The sequence below is a fragment of the Lactuca saligna genome, chromosome 9 (genome assembly GCF_052625555.1).
Source record: "Lactuca saligna cultivar CGN05327 chromosome 9, ASM5262555v1, whole genome shotgun sequence".
Lineage (NCBI taxonomy): Eukaryota > Viridiplantae > Streptophyta > Magnoliopsida > Asterales > Asteraceae > Lactuca > Lactuca saligna.
Genome location: NC_136425.1, coordinates 158,585,841 through 158,595,041, shown reverse-complemented (window position 1 = coordinate 158,595,041; position 9,201 = coordinate 158,585,841).

Genomic DNA, 9,201 nt, shown 5'->3' with positions numbered 1-9,201 from the left:
GTTTTTAGGGGTTGGCTAGGAAGAATAGAGTTTCCAGAGACGTTTTTCAGATGAAAAGAAGGCAGAAATCGAGTAAATTCAACCAAGGAAGAAGAAAAAGATCATACTTTATTTTTAGTTTGGTACATAACTATGTCTTTAATTATGAAGTTTACTTGTTTGATTGTTTCTATGAGTAGCTAAATCTAACTACTTATGTTAGCTAGATGAAGCTGGAACTGACCGTTTGGTTATGAAAGTATGGATTTTTGTAGTTGGTTAATGGCTTGTATTTGATTGTTTATACCTAACATGCTTAATTTGATACTAGATTGCTTTAAATTCATACTATGTGTAGTTAATGACCATTAATCTGCATGAATTTGATTACCTAGTCATTTAATGACCCTTAGATTGTTAGAGCTAATATCGAATCAGTCTTAGAAATGTATTTAAAATGTTGAATTTGGTTGTGCTGGAGAACACATATTGTGACCATAATTGTGTTTATTAACACAATCTTACATAGCTCCAATCCTATCTAATAATTGATTGTGTGTTAAATAATATAAGACCATGCATAACTCTAGATGAATTAACTCAACATTAGTAAATCTGGACTTGAATTGCTAATAATACATTAATTGGAACCAATGAGAATTGTCCATAATTAATAGCTAACCATTGAGGGAAAGTGGATTCGAACTAACATAAGTGTTTTAAATATTTGATTGAACAGTTGTTAATAACTTAAGTTTGTCTAAACTTGCAAAATTAGATACAAACCCTTTTACTTTTTCTTAGAATTTTAGGTTAATTTAATAGTGAGTAGGTTAAATAATTAATTCCGTTCCCTGAGATTGATACCCGACTTTTGTGCTACACTATTTGCGAAAGGGTACACTGCCCTGAGTCAAATAGCTAGTAGAATAGTAGGTAAAATTAGGTGTAACTATTTTCATGCATCACCTGAACTCGTAATTCATCACCTACATGTAGCACCTGGTTCCTGGTACGTGAGTTTTGCCTTACTACTTGTGTTTTTGGCCGTGGACTCGGCGAGTTGGAGGCCCGACTCACCGAGTAGAGACGAGACTTTGGGGCGCGGATAAGATGGCGACTCGACGAGTCCATCTTAGGGACTCGACAGTCTGCGCTGTTTGATGAAACCCTAATTTCCAAGGGTTTGCACCCTATTTAAACACCCATTTGCGCCCCAACTCCGCCCCATTCACCCCCCAGAAGCTCTCCATATGTTCTAGCTCTTGTTCTTATGAGTTTGAGGCATTTTTGTGTGTGTTCTTGAAGATTTTGAGAAGGAAGTGGAGTAGATCAAGAGGAAGGGAAGGAAGCCAAGCATCTTAGTGTTCTCTTAGTGATTTCCTTGAGGTAAAACTCGTTTTCCCCCTGTCTCTATGCTTATAACTCCGTTAAAGTCTTCCTTGAGCCCTTCCCCAAGCTTGTATGTGCATCATATTTCGTAATAACTTGATTGGCCACTAGATCTAGGCATGGTTGAGCTTCAGGAGCTCAGATCTACTACCTTTATGGACCCATATTGCATGAAGACCTTAGATCTACTCTTTTGGTGCATTTTGAACCCTAAAAGCCTTATGGATGAATATCTACACGTAAATTTGGAAACTTTACGTGTTATTCATGCTCTAGGAACCCAGATCTATGAATGGAATGGACTAGATTCGAGCAAAATCGTGTATATGGCTCTTGCATGAAGCAGACTTGGCGAGTCGCTTATCTGACTCGGCGAGTCTAGTCGCGAGTCTCCGAGATTGTCCCCTTTTAGCTGTGTCGAGTTGTGTAGTGAGTCCAGGGTGGACTCGGTGAGTTGGAAGCCAAAACTCACCCATAATGGAACTCGACGAGTCGATGCCCAGACTCGACGAGTTCAAGGCAATCTACTTAGATCAAGAAAAGACTCGGTGAGTTGTTCATACAACTCGGCGAGTCACAGTATAAATTGTTCATCGGATGAAGATGAACTCGGCGAGTTGTTCATACAACTCGGCGAGTAGGATGAAGGACTTGAACATCAGTTTGGAAGGAGAACTCGTCGAGTCAACGCCTAACTCGACGGGTAGAAACAGAATCCAGGTCAGTCGTTTGGACATGGACTCGGTGAGTTGGCGAGCCAACTCGGCAAGTCGGGTCAACTGAAAGTTGACTCTGACTTTAACTTAGGGCATGATCAGGGGTAAAATGGTCTTTTTACCCAAAGGACAGTTAGCAGTTTTTGACTAAGTGTTTGGTGGGAATTACAGCCAGAGGATTTCCGGAGAAGCAGCACCAGACAGACTATTCCCACACAGATCAGCAGCTACTCCGAGGTGAGTTGCCTTCCAGTAGCGGTGGATCTAACTTCTAAGGCCACAATGTCGGCCCACTAGTAGGAGATGTATGATAGATGATTGTCTTTGTGATATCATCTAGGTTTGCTACTACTTTATATGTTATATGCTAGCATGATATGTTGTATATGATAGTAGTAGAGTTCGGTTGTTAGGACCGAAGGGCAGTCAGACACCCCACATATGTCTGATATTATGTTTGTGTTATGATATATGTGATGGTAGTAGTAGGGGTGAAATAGTCCCCGAGGTTCGGTTGTTAGGACCGAAGGGTAGTCAGCACCCCATAATAGCTCGACATGGGTAGGTCAGTGTCCCAGAATGTCTTAACATGGGTAGGACGGCACCCCAGAATGGCTGCACGGGTAGTCGGCACCACAGAATGGTCGTACTGGGTAGTCAGGCACCCCACAATAGCCTGGCAGTATGTATGTTATGTATTGTATGGTATGTGGTACGATGGGGGAACTCACAAAGCTTTGTGCTTACAGTTTATAGTTTTGGTTTCAGGTACCTCTTCATCGAAGGGGAAGGAGCTGGCACGGTAGCGGCACATCATGCACACACACTGGTTTCCGCATCTATTAGATTTCTCGGGATTTATACTCTGATATTTCGATTGGTTGTATGATTTGGCTTTTAGACATGGTTTACGTTGTGATGTAGTTTGATCAAACAATGTTTTTAATTATTAACGTTTCCTAAATTAATGTTTTAAAAACGAAATTTTTGGACGTGAAATTTGGGTCGTTACAAGTTCGTATCAGAGCCCTGGTTTGAGGGATTTGGACACACCTTCGGGGGTGTTTGAACTCAAATCGAGGGGATTAAAAGATTTTGGAAAGATAAAATGTTTTCTAAAAGGCTAAGTAAAGGGGTTTTATGAAAGAACAAAGTGTGTGATGTGCGCGACCGGCCGAGCTCAAGTAACTATTCCCTAATGTACCCATAGAAGTTTATTTATGCTTATCAATTTTTGTAGTACAGCATGCTAGAATAGGACTAAGTATCTAGGAGTGATGCCTTATGTGCCTGCTTTATGTGCTTCAGTATATGGAAGAGTTGCATGCTAGAATTAAGTAGACAACAGTAGGGTAGCCTGTTTAGGTTATTCCTGATAGTACGGGTTTAGCTTTGTATGCTAGTTTAGTTCTCTCTGCGAGGATAGAGTTGCTTGAGATTGTTTCCCTTATGTCCAAATGTTGTTTGCTTTGTGCTATGTGGGCTTTGAAGCGATGGGAGTGAACTGGTAGGTGAATACGTTAAAGTCACATGTGATCAGGGTTGAATAATCTCAGAGTGTTGGATTTGACTCTATTGCGTAACTCTTGTTTGAGTCCTAACCGTGGTAGAGATGAGTCCCTTACTCGAAGGATTATCCGAGCCTCATCACATGCGATTGTATCCAGGTAACAGTTAATTGGCATCACCAAGAGGCCTGCAACAGCTAAGGACTGGATAGAGTAGAGTTACAGATTTCCCTAGGGCAAGCCTAGGATGAGTATAGCAGTGTTCAACCATAGTAAACGGAATCTGGTGGAGTCGAGGTAGTCCTTGAAGAAGGTACGGATATATGTGGAAGGTAGTATGGGCCCGTACTACTGGAAGCAGAGGATCCGTACCCGAACCAAGGGAGGCCAAGATGAGACCAGGGAATTTGTGGTAGATGTGATCCCTCAAGAAGTAGTATTATCACTAAAAGTTATTATTTATATATTGCAGAATGCTGGTACTACGATCGAGGCCAGCAGTGGATAGTTCAGGTTTGGGATCGGGTTCCGAGCCGGTTGACGAGGGGCTACGTGAGTTTATCACGTTTGAGATTACCAGAGGCATCCTAGATTCGACCCCCATTATCTTTGGGTCGATCAAGGAAGGGATCATCGAGTTGATGGAGAATCGCCTCAGGGCGTTCAGGAGCGACATGGCATCTGGCTAGTTGGGATCTCGCACGCTGTCCTTCAAGGACTTCAGGGGCAGTGGTGCACCGGATTTCCACGGGGTGAAGGACCCTATTGTTGCCAGGCGATGGATTGCTGACATCGAGTCTGCACAGTTGACTAGCTTTTGCCCCGAGGGGTCGAAGGTGAGGTATGCAGCAAGGTGTTTACGAGACCGAGCTCGAGATTGGTGGGAGTCAGTGGGTGACTCTTTGCGAGCCTCAGCTATCGAGGCTATGACTTGGTCGGACCTTGTGACCAGGTTCAAGGCAGGGTTTGCACCGGCTGTAGAGCTTCAGCAGCTGGCCAGGGAGTTTTTGGACATGAGACAGACGACTGAGACTGTGGCGGAGATCAGCGCCAAGTTCCGGGAGAGGGCACTGTTGGTGCCCCAGTATGCAGGCGATAAGGACATGTGGAGGACCCGCTACCATGACATGCTCCGGGATGATATCCGGGAGCACGTTAGTTTTTCAGCCTGCCCCACCCTGGACTCCATGATTGCCAGGGCGAGGGAGAGGGAGATAGATTTGGAGCACATCCGGAAACAGAAGTTAGAGGAGGGACAGACAGGAGGGGCTCCGGGGAAGACGCCCAAGGGATCAGATGGTAGGCCGAAAGGCCAGTCAGGACCGAGTCGCTGCAGGAAATGTGGCAGGCCGCACGAGGGGGCGTGCAGGATGGGATCATCAGGCTGCTACAAGTGCGACAAGACTGGGCACTATAGCAGGGATTGCACTGCTCCGGCGGTAGTAATTCAGACATCGGAGTTGCTGTGTTTCCACTGCAACCAGAGAGGCCACAAGAAGGCCAATTGTCCTCAGCTGACAGCTTCAGCGCCGGTGAAGGCGCCAGCTCCAGCGACCCTGCGGATCACAGATGGCCGGCAGGGCAAGGCAGAGGCTCAAGTTGTGAGGAGCCAGGAATGTCAACTGACCACCGAGGAGGCACGCGCAACACCCAATGTGGTGATGGGTATGATTCTTTCCCTCTCGTTTATTGATATGATGTTATGATATTGATATGTGCTCGGTATATGTATATGTGTTAGGATCATTCCATGTGAACGGTATCCCAGTTCAATTGTTATTCGACTCGGGTGCATCCCGATCGTTTGTGTCCCTTGCGCTTAGCAAGAAGTTTCCTGAGTCTTCAGGCATGTTAGATTGCCCTTTGGAGGTAGAAATTGCTGATGATCGATCAGCGCGAGAATCGATGGTGTTTCGGGACTGCGTATTGCGTTTGTTCGAGGAGCGCTACTTGGTAGATTTGGTTCCCATTCCGCTGCGTGGGAACAAGGTGATCATAGGCATGGATTGGTTGAGCCCTAATGGGGCAGTGATAGATTGCGCACAGCAGCTAGTGCGTGTCCGGACCCCAGGTGGGGGAGAGTTAGTGATTCATGGCGAGATGCCACAGTGTGGACCCTTAGTCTGTTTAGCAGCGAGGGCTAGACGATACCTTCAGCAGGGATGCGCAAGTTATGTTGCATACGTGATGGATACCCAGGAGGCGGGTAAGGCATCAGTGAGCGAGGTTCCAGTGGTGCAAGATTTCGCAGATGTTTTCCCAGAGGAGCTTCCTGGGATACCTCCGGAGCGATAGGTGGAGTTCACGATTGACCTCGTTCCTGACGCAGCTCCGATAGCCAAGGCACCATATCGGCTGGCTCCTCCTGAGATGCAGGAGTTGTCTACGCAGCTCCAGGAGCTGCTAGACAAGGGATTCATTAGACCAAGCATTTCACCCTGGGGAGCCCCAATTCTGTTTGTGAAGAAGAAGGTCGGTTCGCACCGGATGTGTATAGATTACTGGGAGTTGAACAAGGTAACGGTGAAGAACCGTTACCCACTCCCAAGGATTGATGATCTCTTTGACCAGCTTCAGGGAGCATCTTGGTTCTCCAAGATTGATTTGCGTTCGGGTTATCATCAGATGAGGGTCAGGGAGGAGGATACGCAGAAGACCGCGTTTCGGATGCGCTATCGCCACTATGAGTTCGTGGTGATGCCCTTTGGGCTCACCAATGCTCCTGCTGTGTTCATGGACCTCATGAATCGTGTATGCAGACCGATGTTGGATCGGTCTGTGATAGTCTTTATCGATGACATCTTGGTTTATTCCAAGACGTAGGAGGAGCATGAGGAGCATCTGAGAGAGGTTTTAGAGACCCTGAGGAGGGAGAGCTTGTATGCCATGTTCTCCAAGTGTGAGTTTTGGTTGCGCGAGGTGCAATTTCTCGGACAACTTGTCAACCAGAACGGGATTCTGGTCGATCTGGCCAAGGTCGAGGCCGTGATGAGATGGGAGGTTCCGAAGTCTCCATATGAGATTCAGAGTTTCCTAGGATTGGAAGGCTATTATCGGAGGTTCATTCAGGATTTCTCCAAGATAGCCATACCCCTGACACGGCTGACGAAGAAAGCCGTAGTCTTTCGGTGGGGACCCGAGCAGCAGGCAGCGTTTGAGACACTGAGACAGAGATTGTGCAAGGCGCCGATCTTAGCCCTGCCAGAGGGCGTTGAAGATTTTGTGGTTTATTGTGACTCGTCTATTTCAGGGTTGGGCGCGGTACTGATGCAGAGGGGGGCATGTCATTGCCTACGCTTCGAGGCAGCTCAAGCCTCACGAGGCGAACTACCCGATGCATAATTTGGAGTTGGGGGCGGTGGTTTTTGCTCTCGAGATTTGGCGACATTACCTCTACGGTGTTCGGTGTACCATTTACACGGACCACAAGAGTTTGAGGTACCTCATGGATCAGCCGAATCTGAACATGAGGCAGCGTCGGTGGTTGGACGTGGTGAAGGATTATGATTGTGAAATCCTTTACCACCCGGGGAAGGCCAACGTGGTGGCCGATGCGCTTAGCCGCAAGGCGGCACCGATCAGGGATATTTGCGTGAGGATGACTGTAGTGACTCCCCTGTTGGAGCAGATTCGGGAGGCTCAACAGGAGGCTATCAAGGAGGAACATCGGAAGAGCGAGCGTGTGGTGGGTCCGGTTTCATCCTTCGATTATGATAGCCGAGGACTATTGACACTACACCGCAGGGTGTGGGTGCCATATCACGGAGGCATGCACCAGATCTTGATGGAGGAGGCGCACAAGTCCCGATTTTCTATTCATCCCGGGGCGATGAAGATGTATAGGGATCTTCGCTTAGATTATTGGTGGCCCTGCATGAAGTGGGATGTTGAATGGTACGTCAAGCGGTGCTTGACCTGCAGGAAGGTCAAGGCCGAACATCAGAGACCGCATGGGAAGATGCAGCCGTTGGACATCCCGTTGTGGAAATGGGAAGACATCACGATGGATTTTATCACAAAGCTTCCCAGGACTGCACGTGGAGTAGATTCGATTTGGGTCATCGTGGATCGATTGACCAAGAGCGCCCATTTTATTCCGATCTAGGAGAGCATCTCGGCCGAAAAGTTGGCCGATATCTACATCAGGGAGATAGTAGCGCGGCACGGGGTGCTAGTGTTAGTGATATCAGACCGAGATGTGTGATTCACTTCCAGATTTTGGAAGAAGTTTCATGATGAGTCGGGCACTCGTTTGCATTTTAGCACCGCCTTTCACCCGCAGACGGATGGTCAGAGCGAGCGGACCATCCAAACTGTGGAGGATATGTTGCGGGCATGTGTGTTAGATTTCGGTGGTAGCTGGGATACCTATCTTCCCTTGGCTGAGTTCTCATACAACAACAGCTACCACACAAGTATTGACCGTCCCCCATTCGAGTTGTTGTACGGACGGAGGTGCTGGACCCCGATATGCTGGGGTGAAGTGGGCCAGATGGTCATGGGGAGCACCGAGGTGGTGCTCGAGATGACCGAGAGGATCCAACAGGCTCGGAGCAGGCTCCAGACTGCTCAGAGTCGGCAGAAAAGTTACGCCGACAAGCGTCGATCCGACTTGGAGTTCAAAGTCATGGATATGGTTCTCCTAAAGGTGTCACCTTGGAAAGGCGTCATTCGATTCAGGAAGCAGGGCAAGTTGGGCCAGAGATTTATCGGACCATTCAGGGTTGTAGCCCGGGTAGGCAAGGTGGCGTATAGATTGGATCTGTCGGTCGAGCTCAGCCAGATCCACAGTACTTTCCATGTCTCTCAACTGCGGAAGTGCTTAGTGGATGATTCAACAGTAGTGCCGTTGGAGGATATTCAGGTTGATGACAGCCTGAGTTACATCGAGCGCCCAGTCGCTATCCTCGACATGAAGTCGAAGGATTTGAGGAACAAGAGGGTGGAACTAGTGAAGGTGCAATGGCATCACAACAAGGGTTCGGAGTGAACTTGGGAGCCGGTAGAAGAGATGATGGAGCATTACCCGGAGCTGTTTCAGGATCGAGCGACAGACTTTAAGGAAGAACTCTAAAATAAGTGGGGGAGATTTGTAGCACCTGGTTCCTGGTACGTGAGTGTTGCCTTAGTACTTGTGTTTTTGGCCGTGGACTCGGCGAGTTGGAGGCCCGACTCGCCGAGTAGAGACGAGACTTTGGGGCACGGATAAGATTGTGACTCGACGAGTCCATACTAGGGACTCATCGAGTCTGCGCTGTTTGATGAAACCCTAATTTCCAAGGGTTTGCACCCTATTTAAACACCCATTTGCACCCCAACTCCGCCCCATCCAACCCCCAGAAGCTCTCTATACGTTCTAGCTCTTGTTCTTGTGAGTTTGAGGCATTTTAGTGTGTGTTCTTGAAGATTTTGAGAAGGAAGTGGAGTAGATCAAGAGGAAGGGAAGGAAGCCAAGCATCTTAGTGTTCTCTCAGTGATTTCCTTGAGGTGAAACTCGTTTTCCCCCTGTCTCTATGCTTATAACACCATTAAATTCTTCCTTGAGCCCTTCCCCAAGCTTGTATGTGCATCATATTTCGTAATAACTTGATTGGCCACTAGATCTA